We start from the raw sequence: 19,582 nt of genomic DNA on the forward strand, positions 1-19,582 counted from the left end.
TAAGGAGGAAGCAACTGGCAAACAAATTTTCCTCCAAGAACCTCACGCTTATTGGTGGTGTGGAAAGTTGTTTTTATTGTTATTGTTAGTATTATTGAGACAGGTTCTCATTCCATTGCCCAAGCTGGAGTGCAGTGATGCAATCATGGTTCACTGCAGTATTGACTTCCCAGACTCAGGCGATTTTCCCACCTCAGCCTCCTGAGTAGTTGGGACTACAGGCCCACACCACCATGCCTGGCTAATTTTTTTGTGTTTTTTGTAGAGACGGGGTTTCATCGTGTTGCCCAGGCTGGTCTCAAATTCCTGAACTCAAGCAATCTGCCTGCCTCATTCTCCCAAAGTGCTGGGATTACAGGTGTGAGCCACTGAGCCTGGCCGAAAGTTATTTTTGTAATCCTTCAGTGAATGAGGGTTACTAAGCCCTGTGTGTAGTCCTATCATGGTGGAGGTGAAAGAGATATACAGTGTAGTAGTGAGTGTAAAGTGATACTGAAGTTGAAGGGCTGGGAAATCCAGGAGGGCTAGAAGGTTTAATGAAGAGAGGGAACTTAGGTTAGGCTGTAGATCAGATTCTGATCTACAGCTTTGGCATAAATCCCTTCAACTTCCTTTCCACCTGAAAATATTTCCGTAACCATACTTTGTTATGTCAAAATGTCTTTGTATCTACTCTCTTGTTATTTGGCATCTTCTCCTAAGGCAGTGTTGTCCACTTCTGTGGCTTCAGTTACCATCAATATGTTGATGGTTTCCAAATCTCTCACTAGTCTCTCTCCTGACATTCAGATCTTCTGGACAGCTCTCCCTAGCTAAAGCCACAGTCTTTCTCCCAACAATTATTAATGTTGTGCAGTGGCTCTCAAACTTCACTACACATTGTAATCACCTGGATGCTTTAAAAACTCTTGAAGCTCAGGCCATACCCTAGATCAATTAATCAGACTTTTGGGTGTGGGAGGTGGGCATCAGTAGTTATTAAAACTCCTTGGCTGGGCACGGTGGCTCACGCCTATAATCCCAGCACTTTGGGAGGCCAAGGCGGGCGGATCACCTGAGGTCGGGAGTTCAAGACCAGCCTGACCAACATGGAGAAACCTTGTCTCTACTAAAAATACAAAATTAGCCAGGCATGGTGGCGCATGCCTGTAATCCCAGCTACTCGGGAAGGCTGAGGCAGGAGAATCGCTTCAGCCTGGGAGACAGAGGTTGCGTGCGGTAAGCTGAGATCGCGCCATTGCACTCCAGCCTGGGCAACAAGAGTGAAACTCCATCTCAAAAACAAAGTTCCCCAAGCTCCCCAAGTGTGACCCAAGTTTGAGAACCACTTATCTAGAAGGCAGCGGGAACAGAAAGGAATGCCAGTATAAAGGAATATTTTCCTTGATTTGGTAGTTAAATGGATAGGGGCAAGGGAAAAACAGCAAAGTCAAAGTTTTTATATAAGGAAAAGAACACTAAATCTGGTTGGAATCCAGCGACCTGAGTTTAAGACCTGACAGAATTATTCATCTGTGTAAGGCAAGTCTTCTAACTCCTTTAGGCCAGAATAACCTGATGTGTAAACTGAAGTTGCCCTACGTACTTCATACAGTTATGAAGATTACTTGAAAAAATGAACATTATAAGCTTTTCTAATTATACACTTTGAGACAAAATCAAAATCAAGATGTTATTATTTTGCATTTTAATTTGTAATTTTAAAAATTTATATTTTGAAATAATTTCAGATTTAATAGAGTTGCAAATATGGTAGAGTTCCTATATGTCCATCAAACTTCCTCAATTACAATGATTAAAACCAGGAATAAGATTGATAAAATACTATTAATTAATCTAGAGATTTTATTCTAATTTCATCAAATTATCCCACTGGTGTTCTTTTTCTGGACCAGGATTCAAGCCAGGATCACACATTACATTTAGTTGTCATATCTCCTCAGTCTCCCAATCTGAGATGGTTTCTCACCCCTTGTCTTTCATGATCTTGACACTTGAAGATACTGGCCAGTTATTTTGTAGATTGTCTCTCATTTTGGATTTGTCTGATGTTTCCTCATAATTAAATTCAGCTTATGCAGGCTGGGCATTGTGGCTCATGCCTGTAATCCCAGCACTGGGAGGCAGAGGTGGGGGGATCACCTGAGTCAGCAGTTCGAGACCAGCCTGGACAACATGGTGAAACCCCATCTCTACTAAAAATACAAAATTTGCCGAGTGTAGTAGTGCATGCCTGTAAACCCAGCTACTTGGGAGGCTGAGGCAGGAGAATCGCTTGAACCCAGGAGGCAGAGGTTGCAGTGAGCCGAGATTGCACCATTGCACTCCAGCCTAGGCAACAAGAGTGAAACTGTCTCAAAACAAACAAACAAACAAACAACACGCACAAAAAATCAGCTTATGCGTGTTTGTCAAGAATACCACAGAAGTGATTTTGTGCGCTTCTCATTGCATCATGTTGAGAGGGACCTGGTAAGAATACCTCTCAGCTGGGGGCAATGGCTCATGCCTGTAATCCCAACACTTTGGGAAATCAAGGTGGGAGGATGGCTTGAACCCTGGAGTTCAAGACCAGCCTAGGCAACACAGCAAGACCCTGTCTCCTTAAAAAGAAGAGGGAGGCCGGGCGTGGTGGCTCATGCCGGTAATCTCAGCACTTTGGGAGGCCGAGGTAGGCAGATCACCTGAGGTCAGGAGTTTGACAGCAGCCTGGCCAATACGGTGAAACCCCATCTCTACTAAAAATACAAAAATTAGCAGGGCGTGGTGGCACGAACCTGTATTCCTGGCTACTTGGGAGGCTGAGGCGGGAGAATTGCTTGAGCCCGGGAGGGAGAGGTTGCAGTGAGCCGAGATCGCGCCACTGCACTCCAGCCTGTGTAAGTAACAAAGCGAGACTCCTCCAGCCTCGCCCCCCGGCAAAAAAAGAAGAAGAAAACAATACCTCTTATTACTAGTGATGCTAACTTTGATCACTTAGTTAAGGTGGTGTCTGCCAGATTCTTATCTGTAAAGTTGCTATTTTTTCCCTTTGTAACTAGCAGGTGTCTTGTGGGGATTTATTTCGATACAAGGCTATAATTTTGATTCTAAGTGACTAGAAAACTATGGACAGAAATAGGGAGATCAGACATAAATAAAGGGCTTAGAACCCATAGACCGCTGTCTGGAGAACTGGTAGGGGTGAAGCATCGGTATGAAGGTGATCTGGGTTGGCTTCAAACGCTGAAGTGAGATGTGGCTTGTCACCAGCGCGTGGGGATGGCGCATCCGCTGAATAGGGTCTTCAGGAAGATATTAGTGGCTCTGCGAAGGTTTCCCCAGAGCCCTTCCCCTCCCCTGCCAGCGCCGCTTTGGAAGCCATCTGGGAGGCTGCACCCGCCAGGACTCCTGAGTGCGGGGTTTTGGCGGCAAACGACAGTAGTGCGTCCGCGCGGCACGGGTAGGTCAATGCGCACGCGCCGACAGGAGGCGTGGGGCGGGGCACGGCGCAGGGGTGGGGCAGCGGCGCGCATGCGTCCTAGCAGCGGGACCCTGCGGCTCGGGATGGAGGGTGAGTGAGTAAACAAGCCTGGGCCGGGCGGTGGGGCCGGGCCTCCTCCCCTCGCCGCCCTGGGCCTGAGGGAGGGAGAGGCGGAGGGATCAGGAAATTGGAAGGAATCCGACGGACACACTGCCTGCCTGGCCGGGGGTAGCAGGCGCCCCTCCTCATTCCGAGGGTGGGGGAATGGGGGCGACGGGGCGAGAGAGACCCAGGCGAGGACAGCGTCTGGGGCTGCGAGGGCTGTGTGCCCGGGAGGAGGAGCGGCGGGGGCGGGCTTGGGGACGGGGAATCCCGTTGGATGGCGGGGTGGGCCGGTGGGCGGGAGCCCCAGCGCCCAAAGGGCGCGGGAGGGCGGTGGCACCTGCGGGGGCCTTTAGCGAGGTGGACTCTGGGGACCTGGAGCTGTGCTTGGGGAGGGCTAGAGACCGGGGCTGATCTTGCGATGGCTTTCGGGGATGTTGAGGAGGGGTAGCGGTAAAAACAAGGCCGGGACTAGGGTGAGGTGAGTAAGGCTCCCAAGGCACAAAGTGTAAAGGAGCACTGACTTAGGGTCGCGCAAGTGCAGTGAGCGCCTCCTCACGTGCGTCCTGGGTGCCTCGGTCGCCTCACCCCAGGCCTGGCCCTGAGCAAGAATCTCCTTCACTCCAGACTTTTGGTCTCACGCCAATGATCGCTCACCCCCACCATTCAACCGAGGATCAAATGATATAAATAAAAGTGCCTTGAAGCACAGACAAGGTGTTGTATTTGGGACATGCCTGTTAGGAAATGTGGGACCAACTTTTATTTCAATAAAAAGTGACTACTGAGGAATTGTTTCTTGAGCAGGGAAGGGAAGGGATACCTGAAGGATGTTAGTGCCCCCCGTGGAATGTGAAGGAATATGGAGGGTGAAATATAGGGTTGTATGTGATGTAGCCCAGGCCGATAGGAACCTGACGCTTGGCAGGGGAGGATGAAGGCAAAGGAGCTCAGGTACACTAACAATTAGGTGTGTGCAAGGATGGCAATGAAAACGTGAGTCTCCTCCACGTTTGCTGCCATACTGCCGCTGAATAAAAAAATTCCCACACCCCATGTTTTTTAAATTTAGGAAACTGATGTTGAAGGAGGTTTCCAGCCTGAGAAGGTGCTAACCCTATTAGAGGTTTCTGTGAAAGCTTGTCTATTTGAAGTCTTGGAATCCCCAGATATGCCACTGATAAAAGAGATTACTTACATAGGAGAGAGTGTGTGTTAGGAGATAAGTACTTTAGACTGGGCTCGGTGGCTCATATCTGAAATCCCAGCATTCGGGAGGCCCAGGCAGGAGAATAGCTTGAGCCCAGGAGTTTGGGACCAGCTCAGGCAACAATAGCGAGACCTCATCTCTAAAAAAAAAAAAAAATAGCCAGATGTGGTGGCCTTCTCCTATAGTCCCAGCTGCTTGGGAGGCTGAAGCAGGAGTATTGCTTGAGACTGGGAGGTCAAGGTTGCAATGAGCTCTGATCCTGCCACTGCACTCCAGTCTGGGTGACAGCACCTGAGACCCTGTCTCAAGAAAAAAAAAAAAAAGCCTGGCACGGTGGCTCATGCCTGTAATCCCAACACTTTGGGAGGCTGAGGTGGACCGTTCACTCGAGCCCAGGAGTTTGAGACCAGCCTGGGCAATATGGTGCAACTCCATCTCTACTAAAAATACAAAAATTAATCAGGTGTGGTGGCACACGCCGGTAGTCCTAGCTACTCGGGAGGGCTGAGGCATTAGAATCGCTTGAACCGGGAGGTGGAGGTTGCAGTGAGCCGAGATTGCGCCACTGCACATCAGCCTGGGCAACAGAGTGAGATTCTGTCTCAAAAAAAAAAAAAAAAAAAAAAAGGAGGCCTGGCACAGTGGCTCAGGCCTGTAATCCCAGCACTTTGGGAGGCCAAGGCAGGCGGATCACTTGAGGTCAAGAGTCCGAGAGCTGCCTGGGCAACATGGCGAAACTCCTTCTCTACAAAAATACAAGAATTAGCTGGGCGTGGTGGTGGGTGCCTGTAATCCCAGCTATTCAGGGGGTTGAGGCACGAGGATCGCTTGAACCTGGGAGGTGGAAGTTACAGTGAGCCGACATTGCACCACTGCATTGCAGCATGGGTGACAGAGCAAGACTCCATCTCAAAAAAGAAAAAAAAAAGGGAGAGAGAAGTACTTAAAAACGCACATACATAATAGGAGAAAGGACTATCTATAAAACTGTAATAATGCTATCATTGTCAAGGTTTATGCTTATTGTTGTGTGTCACAAACATAATGAATCAACTCCAAAGGCAGGGATATATGTTTTATTCATTGATGTACCCCAAACACCTAAAATGGTAACACATAGTAGCTACTACTATTAAGTATAATAGTAGGTGCTCAACATATATTTGTGGAATAAATAGTGGGGAAATTTCTGGCACTGGGAGTCAGGTGATCCGGATGCTAGTATTGTCAGTAACTGGCAGAGTACTTGTATGCCAATCGTGGAACTTGATGCTAAGGCCCAGCTTAAAATTCCTTAAAGTGTAAATGACTTCTTCATTATGATGGTTACATTAGTGCCCTTTGAAACAGCACTAGAGGCCGGGCTGATGGCTTACACCTATAAGCCCAGCACTTTGGGAGGCTGAGGCTGTTGGATCACCTGAGGTCGGGGAGTTCAAAACCAGCCTGGCCAATATGGTGAAACCCCATCTCTACTAAAAATACAAAAAATTAGCCAGACGTGGTGGCGGACACCTATAATTCTAGCTCTTGGGAGACAGAGGTGGGAGAATTGCTTGAACTTGGGAGTGGGAAGTTGCAGTGAGCTGAGATTGCGCCACTGCACTCCAGCCTGGGCACGAAAGAGTGAGACTCTGTCTTGGGAAAAAAAAAAAAAAGAGAGACAGCACTAGAATAAGGAGGCTGGAACTAAAAATGAAATTTTACTCCCAAGAAGACATTTGGGAGAAGGGAAAGGTAAGAAAAATGTGGTCGGGCTTGTTTCTTATATATTTGCCTTTGGATGATACCTTCAAACAACCAATTTAAGTCTGGACACTGTGGCTCATGCCTGTAATCCCAGTACTTCGGGAGGCCGAGCTGGGCGGATCACTTGAGTTCAGAAGTGTGAGACCAGCCTGGGCAACATGGCAAAACTCTGTCTCTACAAAAACATTACAAAAATTAGCCAGGCCTGGTGGTGTGGGCCTGTAGTCCCAACTACTCAGGAGGCTGAGTAGGGAGGATTGCTTGAGCCCAGGAGGCAGAGGTTGCAGTGAGCCGAGATCAAGCCACTGCATTCCAGCCTGGGCAACAGAGCAAGACCCTGTCTCAAAACAAAATAAGAAACCGATTCAAAATATTAATTTTGTCTATTTTTAATTCCTAGGGTCTGAAACCTGGCTTCATTACTCTGTAGGCAACAGTTCCTTCCCTTTGATTTGCTGTTTATATGAAACATGTAACAATTCATGTCGTTAAGTATATCTTTTTCTGGTCTTAGATTAAGTTTAAAAAGTTTCACTTTGGGCCCCCCACGTTGTGGCTCACACCTGTAATCCCAGCACTTTGGGAGCAGGCCGAGGGATTGATCACTTGAAGCCAGGAGTTTGGGACCAGCCTGTCCAACACGGTGAAACCCCGTTTCTACAATTAGCTGGGCGTGGGCATCGCACACCTGTCATCCCAGCTACTTGGGAGGCTGAGGAACGAGAATCCCTTGAACCTGGGAGGCGGAGGTTGCAGTGAGCTGAGATGGCACCACTGTACTCTAGCCTGGGCGACAAAGGGAGACCCTGTCTCAAAAAAAGTTTCCACTTTGTTCACTATTTCTATTTTGTTCACTAGTAGCGTCCCAGAAAAGATTTGAGGTAGCAACACTAAAAACACACTAATTCCATTTCTACGTAGAATAAACTAAAGAGAAAAGAGAAAACAATTTGTGGAGAAAAGTGAAGATAATTAGATAGGTTGGGATTGAGGGGAAGGGTTAAAGGTTAAAAAAAGAAAAATTGTGCTTCTCCATTCTGGAAAGTCCCCAGCTTTTTCTTTGTTTTGTTTTATGTCCAAACTGTGTACATATTGGATTCTTTCCTACTCCTTAGTCTATCAGTCAATCATCAGTTGAGGCTTGAGTACACTACACCCTAAAGTCATGAGTTACTTAATGGGTAGTTGGAATTCAGTACCTTTAGTGTGTTTTATTCTCTAACTCACCTACCCGAATAATTTGATTCAAAATAGACTAAAAAGTCTTATTTTTATTGGATGATATGAGCAGGCACTAAATACAGTACAGTATTAAACTTTGGGCTGACACAGTACAGAACCAGTCAAGATAGAGCTCTAGCCTGTTAGGAGATTGCTTTTACTCTTCCAAGTCAGCGTTCTCACTGGGCAGGGTGGCTCATGTCTGTAATCTCAACCCTTTGGGAGGCTGAGGAAGGGGGATTACTTCAAGTCAGGAGTTCAAGGCCAGCCTGGGAAACATAGCAAGATCTTGTAGGCTGGGCGTAGTGGCTCATGCCTGTAATCCCAGCACTTTGGGAGGCCGAAGCGGGTGGATCACAAGGTCAAGAGATCGAGATCATCCTGGCCAACATGGTGAAACCTGTCTCTACTGAAATACAAAAATTAGCTGGGCGTGGTGGCGTGCACCTGTAGTCCCAGCTACTCGGGAGGCTGAGGCAGGAGAATCGCTTGAACCCGGGAGGCGGAGGTTGCAGTGAGCTGAGATTGCACCACTGCACTCCAGCCTGGCAACAGAGCAAGATTCCGTTTCAAAAAAAAAAAAAGATCTTGTCTCCACTGAAAATATAAAAAATTAGCCAGGCATGGTGGCATGTGCCCGTAGTCCCAGCTACTAGGGAGGCTGGGGCCAAAGGATCCCTTGAGCCTGGGAGGTCGAAGTGCAGTGAGCTATGATCATACCTGGTCGGCAGAGTGGGACCCTTTCTCAAAAAACAAAATAAAATGAAATAAAATTAAACCAGAGTTATAAATCCTGTGAGCCAGCATTTTCCTTTGGGTCTCATAAAAACTAATCCTGTTTACGGTGAAACCCTGTCTCTACTGAAAACACAAAAAATTAGCTGGGCATGGTGGTGGGCACCTGTGATCCCAGGTACTCGGGAGGCTGAGGCAGGAGAATGGCGTGAACCTGGGGGGTGGAGCTTGCAGTGAGCCAAGATCGCGCCACTGCACTCCAGCCTGGGCGACAGAGTGAGACTCCGTCTCAAAAAAAAAAACTAATCCTGTTTAGATTTTTGTTACCATTACCTCCAGCGCATACGATCTAATTTTTTTTTTGAGACAGAATTTCACTCTTGTTGCTCAGACTGGAGTGCAATGGCGCGATCTCAGCTCATTGCAACCTCTGCCTCCTGGGTTCAAGCGATTCTCCTGCTTCAGCCTCCCGAGTAGCTGGGATTACAGGCATCCACCACCATGCCCGGCTAATTTTGTATTTTTAGTAGAGACGGGGTTTCTGCATGTTAGGCTGGTCTCGAACCCCTGTCCTCAGGTGATCCACTCGCCTCGGCCTCCCAAAGTGCTGGGATTACAGGTGTGAGCTACTGCACCCAGCTGATCTGATTCTCTTAATTAAGCAACACTAGGAAATACTAATGTTATAATTTTATTTTAAATTAGAATTCAGAGTCACAGGTTCCTGTTAGGAAGGTTCTTTCTGTGTGTAGTGCCCAGGAGCTCAAACTAATGACAGATGAAAATACCTCAGAGAAGTTGGAGGGTATAAATTAGAGATGTGCTTTATAGATCCTAACTGAGAGATCAGGCTGTGTACCTAGTCACAGAATTGATTTTAATTGAAATGTTGATGAAATTGGTGATCACCAGAATGACCCAAAGGTGTGTTACTAGAGCTCTTTGCAGGGATAGGTTCACCCCTATCATTCAGGTTTCAATTACACTATGAATCAAAAAAGGAATAGGATGAAATATTTAAAAATATAGGCCAGGGGCCAGGCGTGGTAGCTCACGCCTGTAATCCCAGCACTTTGGGAGGCCGAGGCAGGTGGATCACAAGGTCAGGAGATGGAGACCATCCTGGCCAACATGGTGAAACCCCGCCTCTACTAAAAATACAGAAATTAACCCGGCATGGTGGCGAGCATAGTCCCAGCTACTCAGGGGGGGTGGAGGCAAGAGAATCGCTTGAACCCAGGAGGTGGAGATTGCAGTGAGCTGAGATAGCACCACTGCACTCCAGCCTGGGTGACAGAGTGAGACTCCTTCTCAAAAAAAAAAAAAAAAAAAAAAAAATGTAGGCCAGGCCCGGTGGCTCACGCCTGTAATCCCAGCACTTTGGGAGGCCAAGGTGGGTGAATTACCTGAGGTTAGGAGTTCGAGACCAGCCTGGCCAACATGGTGAAACCCTGTCTCTACTAAAAATACAAAAATTAGCTGGGGCAGAGGTTGCAGTGAGGTGTTATTGCACCAACGCACTCCAGCCTGGCAACAGAGTGAGATTCCATCTCAAAAAAAAAATAAAAAAAATAGGCTGGGCACGGTGGCTCACGTCTGTAATCCCAGCAGAGCGAGATTCCGTCTCAAAAAATAATAATAAATACAAAAAATAAATACAAATAATAAATACAAATAAATAAAATTTAAAAATAAAAATCTGTAGTGCCATCTGCCTCCAAAGGCTTACTTAGCCTTGCTGGTTAATAAAATTATTATTCAAGAGAAACTATCAAAGACACTGAATTTGCCCCTAAGACAAAGAAGCTATTTCTGCAAAGGGACACCTTATGTAGATGAAAAAATTTAATAGTTTGGAACTTTTGTATTCTGATCTCAGTCTCTCTAAGTTTAAGAACTTGTTCCTTAAATTTTTTTTTTTTTTTTTTGAGACAGAGTCTTGCTCTGTTGCCCAGGCTGGAGTTCAGTGGCACCATCTCGGCTCACTGCAAGCTCCGCCTCCTGGGTTCACGCCATTCTCCTGCCTCAGTCTCCTGAGTAGCTGGGACTACAGGCGCCCGCCACCACGCCCAGCTAATTTTTTGTATTTTTAGTAGAGACGGGGTTTCACTGTGTTACCCAGGATGGTCTCGATCTCCTGACCTCGTGATCCGCCTGTCTCGGCCTCCCAAAGTGCTGTGATTGCAGGCGTGAGCCACCGCGCCCAGCCGTTCCTTAAATTTTTTATTGCCATACAATTTCAGTAATGTTTTCCCATTTCCACCTAGTGACAGACTACATTCTAGTTTTAGCCTTTGCAGCAAATTGAGATCCAGTTTTCTGGGGAAAGATTGCTACATTTTTATAGCTTTCTTTTCCTGTAGAGATGTGACAGTAAATAAAGTGGTTTGTATTTCCAGTGATTAATCTTTTTAAAAAATAAACTCTATTTTTTAGAATAGTTTGTTTGTTTTTTAAGAAAGAAAAAAAAGAAAGAATAGTTTGTTTGTTTTTGGTTTGTTTGAAACAGGGTCTCACTCTGTCACCCAGGCTGGAGTGCAATGGCGCAGTCACAGCTTGCTCCTGCAGCCTTGATCGTGCAGGCTCCATCTGTCTTCTCACCTCAGCCTCCCTGGTAGCTGGGACTAGAAGCACACGCCACCATGCCCAACTAATTTTTGTATTTCTTTTGTAGAGATGGGATCTCACCATGTTATCCAGGCTGGTCTCGAACAACTGGGCCCAAGAGATCCACCTGCCTCAGCCTCCAAAAGTGTTGGAATTTCAGGCATGAGCCATCACGCCTGCCCTAGAATAGTTTTAGATTTATTTTTAAAATTGTAGCCTGGGCGCGGTGGCTCACGCCTGTAATCCCAGCACTTTGGGAGGCCAAGGCGGGTGGATCACCTGAGGTCAGGAGTTCAAGACGAGCCTAAGCAACATGGTGAAACTCTGTCTCTACTAAAAATACAAAAATTAGCTCGGCGCGGTGGCATGTGCCTGTAATCCCAGCTACTTAGGAGGCTGAGGCAGGAGAATCGCTTGAGCCCAGAAGGTGGAGGTTGCAGTGAGCCGAGATTGCATCATTACACTCCAGCCTGGGCGACAGAGCGAGACTCTATCTCAAAAAAAAAAAAATTGTAAAGCTAGTACAGGGAGTTCCTGAAAATCCACATCCAGTTTCCCCTATTAATAACATCTTATATTAGTATACATGTAACATTTGTTACAGTTAATGAACCACTTTTGATTATATTATTATACTTATTCATTCCCAATTCACTTGAGTTAAAAAAAAAAAAGGTGGAATTGCCTGCAGATTTTTAATAGCAAATGTCTAGAAAATACTGGCCTGACCAAGACTTATTTTTTTCTTAAGCCAGCTTTATTAAGGTAAAAATTTACATACAATAAATCTACCCACTTTATATAGTTCAGTGAGTTTTCATAAAAGTATATAATCATGTAACCATCACCACTACTGAAGTCTAGGACATTTCATCATCCCAGGAAAGTTCCCTTGTGCTCCTTCCCGTTTAATCTCTTACCGCACCTCAGCCCCTGGCAACCACTGATCTGCTTTCTGTCACTAGTTTTGCCCTTTCTAGATTTATTCTAGTACAACACTTTTTTTTTTTTTAATAGAGACAGGGTCTCCCTATGTTGCCCAGGCTGTTCTCAAACTCCTGGGCTCAAGGGATCCTCCTGCCTCAGCCTCCCAAAGTGTTGAGATTACAGACGTGAAGCCATGGCAACTGGCCAGTAGAACATCTTAAGTGGAATCATATGCAGTTATTTGTGTCTTATTTTTTTCACTTAGTATAGTGGTTTCATTTTATTATTACTATTATTATTAATGAGGCAGAGTCTCGCTCTGTTCCCCAGGCTGGAGTGCAGTGGCGCATTCTCAGATCACTGCAATCTCCACCTCCCTGCAATCTCTGCCCTGCTAGGTTCAAGCGATTCTCCTGCCTCAGCCTCCAAGCAGCTGAGACTACAAGTGCACACCACCATGCCCGGCTAATTTTTGTATTTTTGTAGAGATGGGGTTTCACCATGTTGGCCAGGCTGGTCTCGAACTCCTGATCTCAAGTGATCTGCCTGCCTCAGCCTCCCAAAGTGCTGGGATTACAGGCGTGAGCCACTGCACTCAACCAGCATAGTCTTTTAATGGTCTTGAGATGTGGTGTGAATGTATAGAAACTATTCATGGCTTTTTGTTGCTGAATAGTATTCCATTGTGTGTGTATATATCTATACACACTACATTTTGTATCCATTAGCCAATCCATTGATATGTGTGTTGTTTTCACTTTTGGCTATTATAAATAAATATGAACATTTGGGTACAGATCTTTGTGGAGACATAGGTTTTCAATTCTCTTGGATAAATAATTAGAAATTGTATGCCAGGTTCTGTGGTAAGTATATATTCAGCTTTATTTTTGAAAAACTGGCAAACTGCCTTCCACAGTGGCTATATCACTTTGCATTCCTACCAGCAGTGTATGAGGATTCCAGTTGCTTCACGTCCTCACCAACAAGTTGTATTATCAGTCTTTTTTCATTTTAGCCATGGTAGTGGTGTTTAATAGTATCTCATTGTATTTTTCATCTGCATTTCCCTAATGACTAATGATATGGAGCAACCTTTTGTGTGCTCATTTGCCATTCCTATATCTTTTCTGGTGAAATAGCTGTTCAAATTTCTGCTCTTTTTTTTTTTTTTTGAGACGGAGTCTCGCTGTCTCCCAGGTTGGAGTGCAGTGGCACGATTTTGGCCCACTGCAACCTCTGCCTCCTGGGTTTAAGCAATTCTCCTGCCTCAGCTTCCTGAGTAGCTGAGATTGCAGGCAGACGCCACCACGCCTGGCTAATTTTGTATTTTTAGTAGAGATGGGGTTTCACAATGTTGGTCAGGCTGGTCTTGAACTCCTGACCTTGTGATCCACCCGCCTTGACCTCCCAAAGTGCTGGGATTACAGGCGTGAGCCACCACATCCAGCCTTCTGCTCACTTTTTATTGGTGATTTGTCTTATTATTGAGCTATAGGACTTGCTTATATAAATATTTTTTACTTTCTTGATCAAAACAGCATATGTTTTGGAGTTTATCTTCAATGTGTAGATGAACATAATGAAAGGCTGTTAAGTACTAGCTAAGTACCTAACTGGAATATAAGTGCTGTTTTGCATGTGTAAGTAACTAAAGAATAGATCTGGTAGAAATATAAAGTATTTTTTTGTGTGCCACTCCCTTTGCCCAACACTAATGAATCCATCTCTCCAAATCTGCCTGTTCTAGTGAATGCTAAGTTTTTTATTTGTTCACTTTTTTTTTTTAACTTTGATATGATAATTGTTGGTTAGGGTCCAGCTGTGGTGAAAACTCATCTTATGGCTGAGTTTCAGGTGTGTGCCAACATGGCCTGCTAAATTTTGTATTTTTAGTAGAGTCAGGGTTTCACCATGTTGTCCAGGCTGGTCTCAAGCTCCTGGCCTCAAATGATCCACCCGCCTCAGCCTCCCAAAGTGTTGGGATGACAGGCATGAGCCACCACAGCCAGCCAGACACGACAGCATCTGTAGATTATGTTCTATTCCATTACTTAATACTTCTTTTTTCTTTTCTTTCCCTCCCTGCCTTTCTGTTTCCTTCCCTCCCTCCCGCCCTCCTTCCTTTCTTCCTTTCTTTTCTTTTCTTTCCTCTTCTTTTTTTGAGACCGAGTCTCACTCTGTCACCCAGGCTGGAGTGCAGTGGCGCGATCTCAGCTCACTGCAACCTCTGCCTCCCAGGTTCAAGCGATTCTCCTGCCTCAGCCTCCGAAGTAGCTGGGATTACAGGCACCCACCACCACACCCGGCTAATTTTTGTGTTTTTAGTAGAGATGTGTTTCACTATGTTGGCCAGGCTGGTTTCGAACTCCTGACCTCAGGTGATCCGCCCACCTTGGCCTCCCAAAGTACTGGGATTACAGGTGTGAGCCACTGCGCCCAGCCCTTCTTTCTTTCTTTCTTTCTTTACTTTTTTTTTTTTTTGACAAGGCCTCACTCTGTCACCCAGGCTGGAGTACAGAGGCACAATCATGACTCACTGCAGCCTCTACCTCCCCATGCTTAGGTGATTCTCCCAACTCAGCCTCCTGAGTAGCTGGGACTGACTGCAGGCACAGGCTACCATGCCCGGGTAATTTTTGTAATTTTTTTGTAGAGACTGGGTTTTGGCATGTTGTCCCAGCTGGTAATCTTCATTGTCAAATACATGGAGAAACCTAAGCTTACTATTTCAAAAAGGAAAATAGGAAAAAAGGAAAATGAATGCCAAAAAGGAACGGAAGAGGGATTGCAATTTAAAACCATTATTTTGGCCAGGCGCGGTGGCTCATGCCTGTAATCCCAGCACTTTGGGAGGCTGAGGCAGGCATATAACTTGAGGCCAGGAGTTTCAGACCAGGCTGGTCAACATGGTGAAACCTTGTCTCTACTAAAAATACAAAAATTGGCCGGGCATGGTGGTGTAATGTTAGCTACTCAGGAGGCTGAGGCACAAGAATCGCTTGAACTTGGGAGGTGGAGGCTGCAGTGAGCCAAGATCGTGCCACTACACTCCAGCTTGATGACAGAGCGAGACTCCGTCTCAAAAAAAAAAAAATCCATGTGCATGAGATATAATCATGAGCTTATTGTGGTATATGTGTGGTAATGGGTTAAATTTTGCTGTTTTCTTGTCCGTGCTGATGATTTTTTTTTTTTTTTTTTTTTTTTTTTTTTTTGAGATGGAGTCTCGCTCTGTCACCAGGCTGCAATGCAGTGATGCTGTCTCGGCTCACTGCAACCTCCACCTCCTGTGTTCAATCGATTCTTCTGCCTCAGCCTCCCAAGTAACTGGGAATACAGGCACCCGCCACCATGCCTAGCTAATTTTTTGTATTTTTAGTAGAGACGAGGTTTCACTATGCTGGCCAGGCTGGTCTCAATCTCTTGACCTCGTGATCTGCCTGCCTCAGCCTTCCAAAGTGCTGAGATTACAGACGTCAGCCACCCTGCCCGGCCTTTTTTTTTTTTTGAGATGGAGTCTCGCTCTGTCGCCCAGGCTGGAGTGCAGTGGTGCGATCTCGGCTCACCGCAAGCTCCACCTCCCGGGTTCACGGCTTTCTCCTGCCTCAGCCTCCCGAGTAGCTGAGACCACAGGCGCCTGCCACCATGCCAGGCTAATTTTTTGTATTTTTAGAAGAGACGGGGTTTCACCATGTTAGCCAGGATGGCCTCCATCTCCTGACCTCGTGATCCGCCCACCTCGGCCACCCAAAGTGCTGGCTGGGATTACAGGCGTGAGCCACCGCGCCCAGACTTTTTTTTTTTTTTTTTTTTTGAGACAGAGTTTTGCTGTTGTTGCCCAGGCTGGAGTGCAATGGCGCAATCTCGGCTCGTCGCAACTTCTGCCTCCCAGGTTCAAGCAATTCTCCTGCCTCAGCCTCCAGAGTAGCTGGGATTATAGGCATGCGCCACCACGCCCGGCTAATTTTGTATTTTTAGTAGAGGCGGGGTTTCTCCATGTTGGTCAGGCTGGTCTCAAACTCCCACCCTCAGGTGATCCGCCCGCCTCGGCCTTTCAGAGTGCTGGGATTACAACCGTGAGCCAGCGCACCTGGCTTTTTTTCTTTTCTTTTCTTTTCTTTTCTTTTTTTTGTAGAGATGGTGTCTCACTTTGTTGCCCAGGCTGGTCTCAGAGTCCCAAAGTGTTGAAATTATAGGCATGAGCCATTGCACGTGACAGAGTCTCACTCTGTTGCCCAGGCTGGAGTGCAGTGGTGCAATCTCAGTAACTCACTCTAGCCTTGATCTCCTAGGCTCAAGTGATCCTCCTGCCTCAGCTTCTTGAGTAGTTGGAACTACAGGCATGCACCACCATGCCCGGATGATGTTTTTGATTTTGTTTTCTTTTGTTTTGTTTTGAGACAGAGTCTCGCTATCGCCCAGGCTGGAGTGCAGTGGCACGATCTCGGCTCACTGCAGGCTCCGCCCCCTGGGGTTCACGCCATTCTCCTGGCTCAGCCTCCCAAGTAGCTGGGACTACAGGCGCCCGCCACCTCGCCAGGCTAATTTTTTGTATTTTTAGTAGAGACGGGGTTTCACCGTTTTAGCCAGGATAGTCTCGATCTCCTGACCTCATCATCTGCCCGCCTCGGCCTCCCAAAGTGCTGGGATTACAGGCGTGAGCCACCGCGCCCGGCCGATGTTTTTGATTTTTAATAGAGATGAGGTCTTACCATGTTACCCAGGCTTGTATCAAACTCCTGAGCTCAGGCTATCCTCTCAGCTTGGCCTCCCAAAGTGCTGGGATTACAGATGTAAGCCACTGCACCCAGCCTCTTTTCCTTTAAAAAATAACAAAAACAACAGCAAAAGAAAATTTTGAAAAATAGAGATAGGATCTGACTGTGTTGGCCAAGCTAATCTCAAACTCCTGGCCTCTTAGCAACCCTCCTGCCTTGACGTCCCAAAGTGTTGGAATTACAGGCATGAGCCACTGCACATTGCCTGATCATTTATTTTTCTTTTCTTTTCCTTTTTTTTTTTGGTTTTGTTTTGTTTTTGTTTTTGAGACAGGGGCTTGCTCAGTTTCTCAGGCTGGATGCAGTGGTACAATCATGGCTCACCGTGGCCTCAATCTCCTGGGCTTAAGTGATCCTCTCACCTCAGCGGAAAAAAAAAATGTGTAGGAAATTTTAAAAAATAGGGTGTGAAACTTTAGTTTCTGTTTCAAATTTTGGCTCTTCATAGCTCCTTGTGATGTTTTGTTTTGTTTTGTTTTGTTTTGTTTTGAGGCAGAGTCTCACTCTTGTTGCCCAGGCTGCAGTACAATGGCGTGATCTCAGCTCACTGCAACCTCTGCCTCCCGGGTTCACGTGATCCTCCTGCCTCAGCCTCCCGAGTAGCTGGGATTACAGGTGCCTGCCACCACACCTGGCTAATTTTTTTTTTTTGTATTTTTAGTGGAAACGGGGTTTCACCATGTTGACCAGGCTGGTCTTGAATTCCTGACCTCAGCCTCCCAAAGTGCTGGTATCACAGACGTGAGCCACTGCACCTGGCTAGCTCCTTGTAATGTTTTTAAACATTTTTAATGTTAGGTGGAATAAATAGACCTAGTTATCTAAGAAACCCAAGTAGTTATTATAGAGTAAAAGCATCATCTTGTGGATTTTATTGAATTTTTACATGTATTTAGTGTTTGTACTTTCTCTAAAATAATGGGCAGGCTTGTTAGCTGAGCCTAGAAATTGGTTCAGAAAAGCATTATGGGCAGGTGCAATGGCTCACACCTGCACCTGTAATCCCAGTACTTTGGGAGGCCGAGGCAGGCAGATCACTTGAGGTCAGGTGATCCCCAGTAGAGATGGTGAAACCCCATCTCTACTACAAATACAAAAAAATTTGGCCAGCTATGGTGGTGCGCGCCTATAGTCCCAGCTACTTGGGAGGCTGAGGCAGGAGAATGGCTTGAACCCAGGAGGCAGAGGTTGCAGTGAGCCAAGATTGTGCCACTGCACTCCAGCTTAGGCAACAGAGTGAGACTCTGTCTTTAAAAAAAAAAGCATTATGAAAAAATAGAATTTAATAAAGTAAAGGGCCTCTTCCCAAATGGCATCAAGTGTTATAGAGACCTGTCTTAGACATACAAAAATAGTAGGAGAAACCTTGAAGTCTTTCTGATTCTGGGGGAAAAATCCTACTGAGGGTGTCAGGGTCTAACTTGCTGCACTAACTTAATAGAACCACTGTCTGTTCTCTTTTGAAAAGCTGGACACCTGTTCTGCTGTTGTGTCTTGCCATTCTCCTGAAGAACAGAGGCACACTGTAAAACCCAACACTTCCCCTTGCATTCTATGAGGTAGGTAAAGTATATTAGAATACATACTTCTTTAAAACGTTGAACCTTAATTCAAATACCAAAAAGGGGGATTTGCATTGCTGTCTATTTCCATATGTCTTGCTGCTGACTTGGAGATGAGATTATACTGCTGTCATATCCTACTTTTATTACTAGGCATGTGGTAAATTTAGACCATTTGGCAGTATGGTTTTGTAGCATGGGTGGATCTTTCCATGAAACCCCTGGATGCAAACTTGGTTCTTGCTGACCACTTCTCTTACTCAAAGTAAAGAGAAGACTTCCATATCTTGAAGTAATCCAAGTTCCTAGTACCTGTGGGAGAACTTCTTGAGTGCTAAATTAAAAACAAGATACCACAGGAGGACAGAGGCTAAGCTTTTTGATAATTGGACCACAAATTGCTGATGTGAAATTTTGTTGTTGGTTTTTTTTTGTTTTGTTTTTGTCTTTTGTTTTTGTTTTGAGACGGAGTCTTGCTCTGTCGCCCAGGCTGGAGTGCAGTGATGTGATCTCGGTTCACTGCAACTTCCACTTCCCGGTTTCAAGCCATTCTCCTGCCTCAGCCACCTGAGTAGCTGGGATTATAGGTGTGTGCCACCACATCCAGCTAATTTTTGTATTTTTAGTAGAGACGGGGTTTCAGCATCTTGGCCAGGCTGGTCTTGAACTCCTGACCTCGTGATCCACCCACCTTGGCCTCCCAAAGTGCTGGGATTACAGGCATGAATCACCATGCCCGGACTTTTTTTTTTTTTTTTCTTTTTTGAGATGGAGTCTCACTGTGTCACCCAGGCTGGAGTGCAGTGGTGCGATCTCGGCTTATTGCAACTTCCACCTCCCAGGTTCAAGCAATTCTCGTGTCTCAGCTTCCCACGTAACTGGGATTACAGGCACAAGCCACCATGCCCGACTAATTTTTTTTTTTTTTTTGTATTTTTAGTAGAGACGGGGTTTCACTATGTTGGCCAGGCTAGTCTTGAACTACTGACCTCAGAAGATCCGCCCACCTTGGCCTCCCAAAGTGCTGGGATTACAGGCGTGAGCCACCGTGCCTGGACTTCTTGTTGTTTTTTGTTTTTTTGTTTTGTTTTGTTTTTTGAGACAAGGTCTCACTCTGTCACTCAGGCTGAAGTGCAGTGGCGTGGTCACGGCTCACTGCAGCCTTGACCTCCTGGGCTCAAGCAGTCCTCCCACATCAGCCTCCTGAGTAGCTGGGACTACAGGC

The 19,582-nt window shown here is 46.0% G+C and overlaps 1 protein-coding gene across 4 annotated transcripts in view; it reads left to right on the forward strand.

Moving 5' to 3' along the window:
* The first annotated feature begins 3,466 nt into the window (after positions 1-3,466).
* Positions 3,467-19,582, forward strand: part of EZH1 (enhancer of zeste 1 polycomb repressive complex 2 subunit) — a 45,167-nt gene continuing 29,051 nt past the window's right edge. For 2 of the 4 annotated variants that reach the window (XM_034941810.3, XM_034941812.3), the window contains exons 1-2: positions 3,467-3,553; positions 18,264-18,354. The gene's annotated coding sequence lies outside the window, so the exon portion shown is untranslated. The remainder of the gene's footprint in view (positions 3,554-18,263; positions 18,355-19,582) is intronic. The other 2 variants (XR_004667158.3, XM_034941811.3) reach the window with 1 other exon arrangement.

Source organism: Pan paniscus, chromosome 19 (assembly GCF_029289425.2).
Source record: "Pan paniscus chromosome 19, NHGRI_mPanPan1-v2.0_pri, whole genome shotgun sequence".
NCBI lineage: Eukaryota > Metazoa > Chordata > Mammalia > Primates > Hominidae > Pan > Pan paniscus.